The 13,006-nt window shown below is 45.0% G+C and overlaps 1 protein-coding gene across 2 annotated transcripts in view; it reads right to left on the bottom strand.

The window, feature by feature from the left end:
• The window catches only part of VWA5B1 (von Willebrand factor A domain containing 5B1), a 37,462-nt gene extending 35,289 nt beyond the window's left edge, over positions 1–2,173 (bottom strand). Inside the window, exon 1 of one of the 2 annotated variants that reach the window (XM_089534440.1) lies at positions 2,098–2,173. The gene's annotated coding sequence lies outside the window, so the exon portion shown is untranslated. Of the gene's footprint in view, positions 1–1,510; positions 2,005–2,097 lie in introns of those variants that run through there. The other variant, XM_089534439.1, reaches the window with a different exon arrangement.
• Positions 2,174–13,006: the final 10,833 nt, after the last annotated feature.

Genomic DNA, 13,006 nt, shown 5'->3' on the forward strand with positions numbered 1-13,006 from the left:
GAGGATTTGCCAGGCTGCACATCAGCGCATACTTTCCAGAGAGAGAGAGAGAGAGAGAGAGAGACCACCGTAAGACAAAACTACCAGGATGACAACAAAAAACATACCGCCAGAGAGAAGTCACCATGGCGATGCCCTGATGCTTGCACCTATGTCTTGATGAACTGAACTCCCACCATTATTATTATTATTATTATTATTTATAATATTGCATCATTCTCCTTGATCTTACAAGGATTTGGTTGGACCAGGATTCCTAATCTCCGGCAAACCATGAAATGCACATTTGGCCGGCCTGCATCTCAGGGGTCTAACCTGTACGTTTTCAATCGGGTTCTTCATTTATAAGCCGCTTTGTGTCCCAGTTCTGGGCCGAAGCTAACAAAATGAATTTCAACACGGAGAAATGTAAGGTACTGCACTTAAGGTGGAAAAGTGAAATGCACAGATATAGGATCATGGGCGACACCTGGCTGAATGAAACTGCGTGTGAAAGGGATCTGGGAGTCCAAGTAGACCACAAGTTGAAGATGAGTGAAGAGTGTGATGTGGCAGCTAACAAGGCCAATGCGATATTAGGCTGCCTCAATAGAAGTATAGTGTCTAGATCGAGGGAAGTAATAGTGCCGCTCTATTCTGCTTTGGTCAGGCTTCACCTGGAATATTGTGTCCAGTTCTGGGCAAAACAATTCAAAAAGGACATTGAGAAGCTGGAGTGTGTCCAAAGGAAGGCCACCAAAATGGTGAAGGGTCTGGAAACCATGAAGCCCTATGAGGAACGGCTGAGGGAGCTGAGGATGTTCAGCCTGGAGAAGAGAAGGTTAAGAGGTGATATGATAGCCCTGTTTAAATATTTGAAGGGATGCCATATTGAGGAGGGAGCGAGCTTGTTTTCTGCTGCTCCAGAGTGTAGGACCCAGAGCAATGGATGCAAGCTCCAGGAAAAGAGATTCCAGCTCAACATTAGGAGAAACTTCCTGAGAGTAAGGGCTGTTCGACAGTGGAACAAACTCCCTTGGACTCTACTAATAGAGTATAACAGTGATGGCGAACCCATGGCACGCGTGCCAGAGGTGGCACTCAGAGCCCTCTCTGTGGGCACAGGTGCCATCGCCCCAGCACAGTTTGCCAGAGTTCATTACTAGAAAGCCAGAGGGACATGGCACTTTGCAATAAATAAGTGGGTTTTGGGTTGCAGTTTGGACACTCAGCCTCTAAAAGGTTCATCATCACTGGTATAGATCAGTGATGGTGAACCTATGGCACGCATGCCAGAGGTGGCACTCAGAGCCCTCTCTTTGGGCACACACACCATCTTCCCAACACAGACTTCATTAGAGTTTGTCATTAGAAATCCAGAGGGATGTGGCACTTTGCAATAAATAAGTGGGGTTTGGGTTGCAGTTTGGGCACTCGATCGCTAAAAGGTTCTCCATCACAGGAGTATATGTAGGTTCAATGCAGTCCAATGTTTAAAAAGCTAATTTTGGGACCAATGACCTTTACTTACAGCTTGTAGCTGCAATCAGCCCCACTCAAGCCCTCTGTGCATGCGCGTCACTTGCAGACCAGGCGGTTAGAACGTTGGTGAGCGTCAGCCAATCAGGTTGCGAGAGTAGACAAAATGGCCGCCCTCGCCTTGCACAAAGCGCGCCGTAGTCCCCTCCTCTGTTTTTAACACACTCGTTGCTAAGCAACCATGTCGGGCCTAGCAATCCAAAGAGCCTGACTCAAGTAGTTGCGGCCCCCGCGTTGGTAGCCCCCTGGCTGGACGAGGAACATGAAGAAGTAGAAAGAGTGAGGAAGAAGCAGGTAGAAAGGCATATTTACTTCTTTTTCAGAGGCCACTTTTTTATAGAGATAGATATATAAATATATGTACTGGTAGCCCAATTTTATTCACTTTAAGGCTAGTTTCTTTCTGGCTGAACTAATCTATTTCCATTACTGTTGTCTTTGGAGGCTAATGGATTTCCCCAATTGTGCAAATTGTCAGATATGGAAGTTACGTTACGAAGCCTTGCAGAATATATGTGACGGTTATAAAAAGAACTCAGGTCTCGATGATACTGAAAAGCAAACACTGGTTACACTGACAGGGTTGCCATATCCTGCCTGGGGGCGGGACAATCCCGCTTTTGCCCCGGGTCAGCTGCCGCTGCGGGAATTATGGTGGCCGCGCTTGCTGCAGACGCCAAGTTGGCCGCGCGCAGCCGCTCCTGCAACCCTCGCACGGGGCCTCTCGCGCTGGGCCTCTGGCGCGGGGCTGCTCACGCTCTCTGGCGCGGGGCCTCTTGCGCAGCCACCTCTGCGGCCGCCACCAGCGCTGCGGCCTTTGCTAGGCTGCAGGCACTTCCGCTGGCCCTGCGCACGCCCTTGAAGGGCCGCCTAATGAGGAGGAGTTGCTCCTCTGTCGCTGGGGCTGAACAGCCCGCCCCTTCTCCAGGCTGGAGCCTGTGAGGGCTGGCAGGGGGCGGGGCTGTTTCAGCCCCAGTTTGCCCCCATTGGCCAGCCAGATTCCAGAGGAGGAGCTCCTCCTCTGTTGGGCCGGGCTGCAGCCAGAGGGCAAAGGAAAGGGCCATTACCTTTGCCCCTTTTTGGCGCGGAGGAGTACACACTTCCGAGAAGTGTAGTTGATGTAAGAAACCTGAAACGGCAAACCCACTTCTTGTGGAACCACCTTGACATGTTCAATATGCATAGCCATGTTAAACCATGCTAAGTGTTAAACCCAAGGGGTTTGGTTATGGAATAAGCCTCTGAAATATGCAAGAGCCCATGTTAAGTAAAGCCATGTTCAATGCCCAAATATGCTGTTGTGTGTGTTTTGGAATTCGGTGTGTGTGTGATTTGGCCAGAAAGGGAAGTACAACAGGCCTCGCCTGGAAGAAGAAGAGCCCTCCTTCTGACCACCATCTTGAGGGGGAGAAAGGCAGGCCGGCGGCAACAAGCCTGAACTGATGGCTTTGACTGCTTTGTACATTGTTTTTGAGGAATTTTGTTGAATTGTATGAGATCGCTGATGTCATTGTTGATGTATTGTATTGCTATAGCATGTGACATGTCGCTTGTATGTTGTGAACCGCTTTGATCTGAAGGAAAAGCGGTATACAAATAAAAAATATTATTATTATTATTATTATTATTATTATTTCTGACATCTGTCTAGGAATAATGCCAAAATGTCCTCCATTTTGATCATGCCTAAGAAACAGGCATTTATATTAACATTTTTAAAAAAATCATCAAATTTTTTTTCACATGTCCTCCATTTTTATAAAAGTGTCCTACATTTGAAAATGCTGTCCTACATTTGTCCCGGTTTGGAGGTCCTGACTTATGGCAACCCTACCTTGGAGTGTAGTGGAGTCTCCTTCCTTGGAGGTCTTCAAACGGAGGCTGGATGGCCATCTGTCAGGGATGCTTAGATTGAGAGTTCCTGCATGGCAGAATGGGGTTGGACTGGATGGCCCTTCTTGCGGTCTCTTCCAACTCTATGATTCTATGGAAGAAAAAGAAGTGGGAGATCCAGTGCAACTGGGGCCACCTTTGCACTGTAGATATAATGTATAGAGTGTATTGCTGGAATTTTAAATTGTAAGCCGCTTCGGTTGTCTCTGTAACAGAGAAGCCAGATATAAATAAAGCTTCTATTATTTTATTAATCCAACTTGGCACCGCTTTACCTGCCCTGGCTCAATGCTAGGGCTTTGTAGGGATTGTACATTTGCAAGACATTTAGCCTTCTCTGTTAGAGAGCTCTGGTGCCACAACAAACTACAAATCTCAGGACTCCATAGGATGGAGCCATGGCAGTTAATGCGATGTCGAACTGGATTAGTTCTTATGGTGATGCTAAGACATCTTCTTGGTTGAATTTTTTCAGAGGGGGGTTTGTCCTTGCCGGTCACCCAGTGGGTTTCTATGGCCGAGCACAGATTCGAACCCAGACCAGTACGAGTCAAACATTCAAACCACAACCCCCCGCACATGGATCAGTTCAAAAATTCAGTGCCAATATAGTCCTTTGCTCTGCATAAAGGTTCATTGTTTTTTGTGGTTTAGTAAGACCTGTCAGGAGCCAGGACAGAGGAGTAGGAGACAGATACCTTAAGTAAACCAATAAAAGCCAAAAGAGACAGGGTGGGATGGACTTGTCTCTTGAAATGGGGACACGTGAAGTGGGACTGGGTCAGACTTTAGGATGAATCCATCTCCTATCCTATGGGGTCACTTGGAAGTAGCTTTGCTTTGGCTCAATGGGGATAGCTTCCAAAATAGACCAGCGTATCACGTGAAGGAGATCAGGAGTAAAATCATGTAATTACACGTAACGATTTCACACGACATCGCACAAAACCCGCCATGAAAGTGGTCACGAAGAAGCATTAACACACATCTTTTTACTTTCGGGATTCCAGCGACAGTGCATTTCTAATATATTTGCGCAATTGCGTGCGATCATCCTTCGCGCCATGACTCGCCATTTCCGCTCCATTTGAGAGATGCTTTCAATGCGCTTTAATCGCCCTTTAATGCCAACATCAGCCCCAATGTGATAAACTCCCTAGACGTCGCTTTGATTCAGCTCAATGGGGATAATTTCCAAAGAGGCCTGCCTAGGCAGGCTGGGCATGTCCCTTGGCACTCTGGATGCAAAACTGCTTGCTGCCATGGCTCTGTTGGCCCTCGGCCACCCGCTCTTTCCCAGCATTGGCGGCACAAGATGCAGAAGGGTCATATTTTGCAACCGGCTGAAGGACGTGGAAGGGGAACCGGAGAGAAGAGAGACGCCGTAATGAGTTGGATGGAGATGAAGCTGGCATGGAGCCCAGGCGCCGAAGAGTCAATTGGATCAGGTGCCTCCAGTTGCTTGTCAAAACAAGGCCCTGGTGCTTGGAGGATTCAAGAGGAGGAAGAGGAAAGAAGAAAGAGGAGGAGAGGAAGAAGAGGAAAGGGATGTAGAGAGAAGAAGAAAGAGGAGGAGGAAGAGGAAGAGAAGGCAGAGGGAAGAAGAAAGAGGAGGAAGAATAGGAAGAGGGAAGAAGACAAAGAAGGAGGAAAAAGAGAAGGCAGAGGAAGAGAAAAGGAAGGAGAAGGAGTGTTTAGAATCATAGAGTTGGAAGAGACCACAAGGGCCATCCAGTCCAACCCCATTCTGCCATGCAGGAAATCCAAATCAAAGCATCCCTGACAGATGGCCATCCAGCCTCTGTTTGAAGACCTCCAAGGAAGGAGACTCCACTATAATCTCCGAGGAAGGAGTGAGTTCCACTGTTGAACAGCCCTTACTCTCAGGAAGTTCCTCCGAATATTGAGGTGGAATCTCTTTTCCTGGATCTTGCATCCATTGCTCCAGGTCCTAGTCTCTGGAGCTACAGAAAACAAGCCTGCTCCCTCCTCATTATGACTCCCTTCAAGTACTTAAACAGGGCTCTCATATTACCTCTTAACCTTCTCTTCTCCAAGCTAAACATCCCCATCTCCCTAAGGCCTTCCTCATAGGGCTTCATGGTTTCCAGGTCCTTCACCATTTTGGTTGCCCTCCTTTGGACACATGGCTCCAGTTTCTCAATGTCCCTTTTGAATTGTGGTGCCCAGAAGTAGACATAGTATTCCAGGTGAGGCCTGAACAAAGCAGAAGAGAGTGGCACTATTACTTCCCTTGATCTAAACACTATGCTTCTGTTGGTGCAGCCTAAAATTGCATTGGCCTTTTTAGCTGCCGCATCACACTGTTGACTCATGTTCAGCTTATGGTCTACTTGGACTCCTAGATCTCTTTCACACATAGAAGTCTCTCCTTCAGCCAGGTGTCCCCCATAATCCTATATCTGTGCATTTCATTGTTCTGCCCTAAGTGCAGTACCTTACATTTCTCTCTGTTGAATTTCATTTTGGCCTGTTACAGACGGCCAAAATAATGCTGCTTTGGGTCTCTGGAGGTATGCTATTTAAATGCTGCCTGGGTCCTAAGAGTCTGGAGGTCGCGCCAAAGCCACACTCCATCCTAAGCACTGGAGTACAGCTTTGGTGCAGCTTCCGGATTCTTAGGGTGCATGCATCATTTAAATAGTATACCTCCAAAGAGTCCCGAAGCAGCTTTATTTTGGCAGTCTGTAACAGGCCTTTGTTAGCTTTGTCCCAGCTTTCTAGTCTATTCAGGTCGTTTTGAATCTTGATCCTGTCCTCTGGAGTATTAGCTACTCCTCCTAGTTTGGTGTCATCTGCAAATTTGATAAGTTTATCCAATTGTTATCAGAGATCTGATATTTGATCTTTTTAATTTGTTGTCTGCTTTTTATCTAATTCTGTCTTGTATTGATATCTGTTGTTATATGTACTTTGTAGAATGTATGCCATTGGCAGGTTTCATTTTTAGCGATTTTATTGTTTGTATGTACAGCACTGTGTAAATCTAAAGCGCTATATGAATAAAGTATAATAATAATAAAAGTAGAAAAGAAAGAAGAAAAAAGTTGAAAGAGAAGTAGGAAGAAGAACTGAAGGAGAAAGGAGAGGGCAAAAAGAGGAGAAGGAAGGAAGGAAGGGAAGATGGAGGAGAAAGAGGAAGAGGAGGAGAGATAGTAGAAGAAGAAAGATAAGTTGAAGGTGGGGAAGAAAGAGAAAATGGAGGGAGAGGGAAAAAAAGGAAAGGTCGAGGAAAAGGACATGAAGGAGAGGAGGAGAAAGAAAGGAGTGAAAAAGGACAAGGAAGAGGAGGAGGGAAAAAAGAAGGGAACATTTCAAACAATGTTTTGTGTCATATTGCGTCAATCTTGCCCCAGACAGAGGGGTTGGACTACACTTCCCTTCATCCCCAGCATCTGCCAGCACATCTCCACACAGCAGTAAAATAATGTAAGACCCACTCTATAGTCCATCATCCTTCATGGAGAAAAACACAACCATCTCACCCTTGCTCATTCATGCCAAGGCATTGTAAGCAAACTGAACCCTGTCAGGAGACCTTTCCTCTGGCCTACTGCTTGGAGACACCTACTGTTTTGCATTGCAGCTCCCAAAATCCCCAGACACTAACTGCTCCAACTCAATGCAAGGCAACTCCTTGATATGCTGCTATGAAAGCCAGATACTCAGCTGATTGTCAGCTGCCAAACTCCAAATGCAAAAGGTTTTCAGCTGCTGAGAGTTGCCATACATCAGCTGTCAGATCCTGGCTGCTGCTCCTTTTCTTCATTATTCCTTCATTATTCTCTCCATCACAGACTTGATGCAACCAGCCTCCTTCTGTCTTGACTTCACCGCAGAAACTCAGAGCTTGGAAATATAATAACACAACCATAGCATTTTCCCTTTCAAGACCACAAAGGCCATCTACTCCAAACCCCGGCCTTGCAGTGATGCACAATTGCTCCTGAAAGAGGCCCATCTGACCAATGTTTAAAGATCTCCAAAGAGGACATAAGGAGAAGAACGCCAAACTACAAATCCCAGGATGCCATAGAACGGAGCCATGGCAGTTAAAGGGGTGTCAAACCAGATTATTTCCACAGTCCAGATGCACCCCACTTGAGCCCAATGCTGAGTCCGCTAAAAACTTTAAAGGAGGTCTTCGCGATGCTGAACCTATGGTCTGCAATAATAATAATAATAATAATAATAATAATAATAATTACAGGCAGGGGCTTGGACTGAATGGCCCTTGTGGATGACAGGATGATAAGGAAAGTAACTAGCTACAATGATATTTTATTGTAGTATGGACAATGGGGAGAGGGAATTATTGGGATGTATTTTAAACTGTATGTTGTATTTTATACTGTGTTACACCGTATATACTCGACTACAAGTCAACCTTATATATAAGTCAAAGGCAGGTTTGGGGGCCAAAATTATGGATTTTGATACGACCCGTGGATATGTCGAGGGTAAAACGTAGGGGCATGTATTGAAGGATGTAAAGGATGAAGTAAAGGAAAACAATGCCAAACAACTTACAAAATCCCAGCAGACATAACTAGTTCTGCACATACTAAAGGCTGAATGGGTAAGAGAGTAGAAGGGGGTCAGTGCTTCCAGGGCAGATTAAACTCTTTCCTTTCACCATATATATATATATATATATATATATACACACATGAATGAGTTAAAGTACAATACTTACATTGACCCATGGATAAGTCGACTCAAGTTTTCTGGGTCAAATTTTTAACCTAAATTCCTAGACTTCTACATGAGTATATATAGGACTCGATGCGGCATATAAATAACATTTATTATTATTATTATTATTATTATTATTAACTCACTTGGGATGTATCCACACTGCAGACACAATCCACTTTGACACCGCTTTAACTGCCATTTAACTCAGTGCTATACAAAGCCGGGATTTGTAGTTTGTCATGGCACCAGGGCTCCCTGATAAGAGAAGGCTATATAAATAAAGCTTAATAATAATAATAATAATAATAATAATAATAATAATAAGGCAAAATATCTCACAATACGACAGATCCAAAAATCCCATAGCATTGAGCCATTGTGTTATCAAACTGTGCTATTCCTGCAGTGTCGATGCACCCATAGATTCCGGTGTGGGACTTTGTAAAATGTGTTGATGTTGGTGGAAGGATTGTGGGCATCTATAAGAAAAGTGACTTTTTTCAACCTCTGGCATGGCACATTTCTGTGTCCGAGGAGGAACTGAAACCCCAGACCATTGCAAATTTGGCAAGCCTTGGCTTGGCTTTATTTAATCAATTGAATTTGTAGCTGTGCAGAGCATCTATTCTCATTGCAGGGCTCTCAGCCTGATCTCTCCTCTGGTTGCGTTTCCCATCTTCTTGTGGCTGCAGACCCCCTCTGCCTTCATCCCAGGGATGTGTTGCCATGGCAAGGGCTGTGATGTCACCTTGGAAAAAGCAAGGCGGAAAGAGACCCCCAGGTTCATTTTGGCACAAAACACACACATGCACACACACACACACACACACACACAAACCAGAGAAGCCTTTTCAGATAGGAAAGTTAATGAGGAGCTGGTGGAGCCGAAATGCAAAGCTGTTTTATTGTATGCCTTGTGTGCCAAGTGGCAAATATTCTGCTTATTATTGAGGCAAAGTCAGTACCTTCCAGACATTGCCAGCAATAAAAATAAAGAAAAGCGAGGTGGGAGAGAGAAGCAGATGGAGAAGATGTTTGTTGTTGTTGACGATGATGATGTTGATGCTGTTGTTGTCCTTCGTTGCATCTACAGCATAGAAATAATGCAGTCTGGGATTCCAGCCGAACATTAGGAGGAACTTCCTGACAGTAAGGGCTGTTTGATAGTGGAAGAGGCTTCATTGGAGATGCTGGGTATGTTTAGCCTGGAGAAAAGAAGGTTAAGAGGTGATCTGATAGCCCTGTTTAAATATTTGAAGGGATGTCATGTTGAGGAGGGAGCAAGCTTGTTTTCTGCTGCTCCAGAGAACAGGACCCAATGGAGCAATGGATACAAGCTCCAGGAAAAGAGATTCCAGCTCAGCATTAGGAGGAACTTCCTGACAGTAATAGCTGTTTGACAGTGGAAGATGTTGCACTGACGAGGAATGGAGTCTCCTTCTTTGGAGGTTTTTAAACAGAGGCTGGATGGCCATCAATTGGGGATGCTTTGGTTGTGTCTTCCTGCATGGCAAGGGGTTGGACTGGATGGCCCTTTTTGGGGTCTCTTCCAACTCTAGGATTCTATCGGGGTGCTTTGATTGAGATTTCCTGCATGGAAGAATGGGGTTTGAATGGAGGGCCCTTGGGGTCTCAACTCCATCACTTTCCAAGGCAGCAGCGTCTTCCACTGTCAAGCATCTCTTACTGTCAGGAAGTTCCTCCTAATGTCAAGATGGAATCTCTTTTCCTATACTTTGCATCCATTGCTATGTGTCCTATTCTCTGGAGCAGCAGAAAACAAGCTTGCTCCATCCTCAATGTGACACCCCTTCAAACATAGTCAATGGATTTTTTTATCCACAGATTCATGCATCCACGTTAAAATCGTATAAATTCCAAATAGCATACCTTGATTTTGCCGCTTTATATAAGGGACACCATTTTACTATGCCATTGTATTTAATGGGACTTGGGCATCTACAGATTTTGTTATCCACGGAGGAACCTGGAACCAAAACCCAGCAGATAACAAGGACCCACTGTACTTAAACAGGGCTCTCATATCACCTCTTAACCTTCTCTTCTCCAGGCTAAACATCCCCAGCTCCCTAAGTCTTCTCTCATAGGGCTTCATGGTTTCCAGACCTCCCACCATTTTGGTCTCCCTCCTTTGGACATGCTCCAGCTTCTCAGCATCTCTTTTGAATTGTTTTGCCCAGAACTGGACACAGGATTATTCCAGGTGAGGCCTGACCAAACAGAATAGTGGTATTATCTCCCTTGATCTAGACACTATACTTCTATTGATGCAGCCTAGAATCACATTGACCTTTTTAATCTTCCGCATCACACTATTGTTCAACCTGCAATCTCCTAGGACTCCTAGGTCCCTATGATAGCCCTGTTTATGTTGAGGTTGAAGCAAGCTTTTTGCTGCTCCAGAGGCTAGGACATAGGATCCCACTTCAGTGTAAAAGCCATTCAACCGTGGAATTCGCTCCCTTGGAGTGTATTGGAGTCTCCTTCTTTTGGAGGTTTTTAAACATAGATTGGATGGCCATCTATCAGGAGTGATTTGATTATGGTGTTTATCCCACGGAGGTTTTGCAGTTCAGATCTGGGGTGACTCCTGGTTCAGCTATGCGAATTCACATTATAACGCACATGTTTTATCACACCTGGTTGTCCTTCCGTTGCCCTTCTGAATCGAGGGGGAATCGAATCCAAGGCAAGTCACATGATGCGGATTCACGCAAAGCAGAGTGAGTGCACATTGTATTACCACACCGATGGGATGCAGCGATTTGAATCGGGACCCTTGCGCATGCTCAGTGGGGGTCTGAACACATTGTGACCTTGTATGTTTCCGGGGTGAAAAAGGGTGCAAGTTCTTGTTCCTTGTTCTGCGTAATTGCGTGATTGCATGAATATTTGCCTCGTGAATCTTTCTGTGTCTTCTTCATCCTCCTTTTTTATTTTCCCTTCCATTTCAGCAATTTCAACACACACTAGATAGATAGATAGATAGATAGATAGATAGATAGATAGACAGACAGACATATCTGTATACAGTGTGCCCGCATTATAGGCGAGTGCGCTTTACACGGACTTGAGCATACGCGCTCAAGCTGCAGGGAGTGTATGCGGCGCAAGGGGCGGCACATCCCATTCCAATGAATGGCGCACGCGCCCATGGCGCACCCGCGCTCCCGCACCGCCGCGCCACTGCACACAGCATAGGCGGAATTCACCTTACGTGGGGGGGATGCGGAACAGATCCCCCATGTAAGGCAAGGGCCCACTGTATTCACATTCACGCACATACACACATATATATATTCCCAAAAAATGAGTTGCCCTGACAGTTGCCCTGAAAGTGAAAGGACCACCGAAAGGAAAAGGGGGGAAACGGCAGTGCGGCATCATGGGAAATTTGTACCCAGAGCAGAAGCAAAGTTGCATTCCACACCAGACCAATTCGGAGTGAAATCGAAGTGAGCTTGGAAGCAAATTCTGTGAATTCATCAAAATGAGGAGTCACTTTGGAATCACTGCGGAAGCGCCATGGAAGGAGCGCCCATAGAAAGGAACCGTGTCTGATAAAACATTCACATCATAACGTGAATTCGCATCGTTGGACCCACTGTCACTTCAGATCTCAGCTGCAAAAACCTCCGTGTGATCAGGCTCTAGGTCTTGCATGGCAAGGAGTTAGACTTGATGGCTCTGAAGTCTTTTCCAACTCTGTGGAACAAGAGGCAAATAAGACAAAAGGCAAATAAAAGAAGCAACAGCAGAGAAAACCAAGGGAACTATGGCTTTCAGCATGCTTGACTATTAATGTTAATTCTGGCAGCCCATTTCCCGCACTTATTACAACGGTAGAGCATCCTTTTGTGAGATGCAGTCAGCTCAGGGAGGCACAATGTTCCAAGTGTGGTCACACCATAGACATGTGGAAAGACATTGTGACCGTGATGTGTACTTTATATCAGTTATTTCATGTACTCCTTTTTCTTTCTTCCTAGGCTGTTCTGTAACGCCATAATCCTTAAAAGCAGCTTGCAATGAAGACAGAGTGCTTTGTTTTTATTTCATTTTCACATCCTTTATTTATTATTTTGATTTATTAATGCCTGAAGGACAGAAAGATACCAGCTTCGTCCATGCTCTCAAGTGTTCCTAAACATTGCACAAACAAAACCAATCCCTTTTCGCACAGTTGTGGATTAAGATGATACAAAACATACTCATTTGACAGATACAATCTTATTGTCGTATTATGACTGTATTTTGCCATAGGAACTGGCTACCTGTCCATTTAAACTTGGTTTTGGCTTTTTTAAAAGCCCTGAAAGACTGGGGACCAGGTAACAGAAGGGAATCCTCTACTTGAGCTCAAAGGCAGGAGTGGAAATCCTCCCATGGTGAGGATGCTGGGAGCTACAGTCCAATATCATTTGGAGGTTTGTATGAATCTTACACCTGTCCTAAGATCATCATCTGACATCTTTCTCTCTGACGACTTTATCACATGAGGGAAATTGGGCAAAATCAGGGGTTTAACTAGTGATTATCCTGTGTGCAAAACGCAACATCGCACTTCAGACTTTCACACGATGTCACTATTAAAACAGGAAATACTCAGGCAATAAACAGCAACAAACCATTCGCAGGGAAATTCTGTTTATTGCCTATCTACCGCCTGTTTAATAGCAATGTGTGCAAAAATATTAAGTGGGTTTTGCACGGGATAATCGCTGTTTAAACCCCCGATTTCCCCTGTGTGATAAAGTCCTAAGTCCTTTGCCGTATGAAATGAGACAAGCGGCTTTGACAGGGTCTCCTCAATGGTTCATAATAATAATAATAATAATAATAATAATAATATTTA

The sequence above is a fragment of the Sceloporus occidentalis genome, unplaced genomic scaffold (genome assembly GCF_023333645.1).
Source record: "Sceloporus occidentalis isolate IW3139 unplaced genomic scaffold, rSceOcc1.0.p SCAF_8, whole genome shotgun sequence".
Lineage (NCBI taxonomy): Eukaryota > Metazoa > Chordata > Lepidosauria > Squamata > Phrynosomatidae > Sceloporus > Sceloporus occidentalis.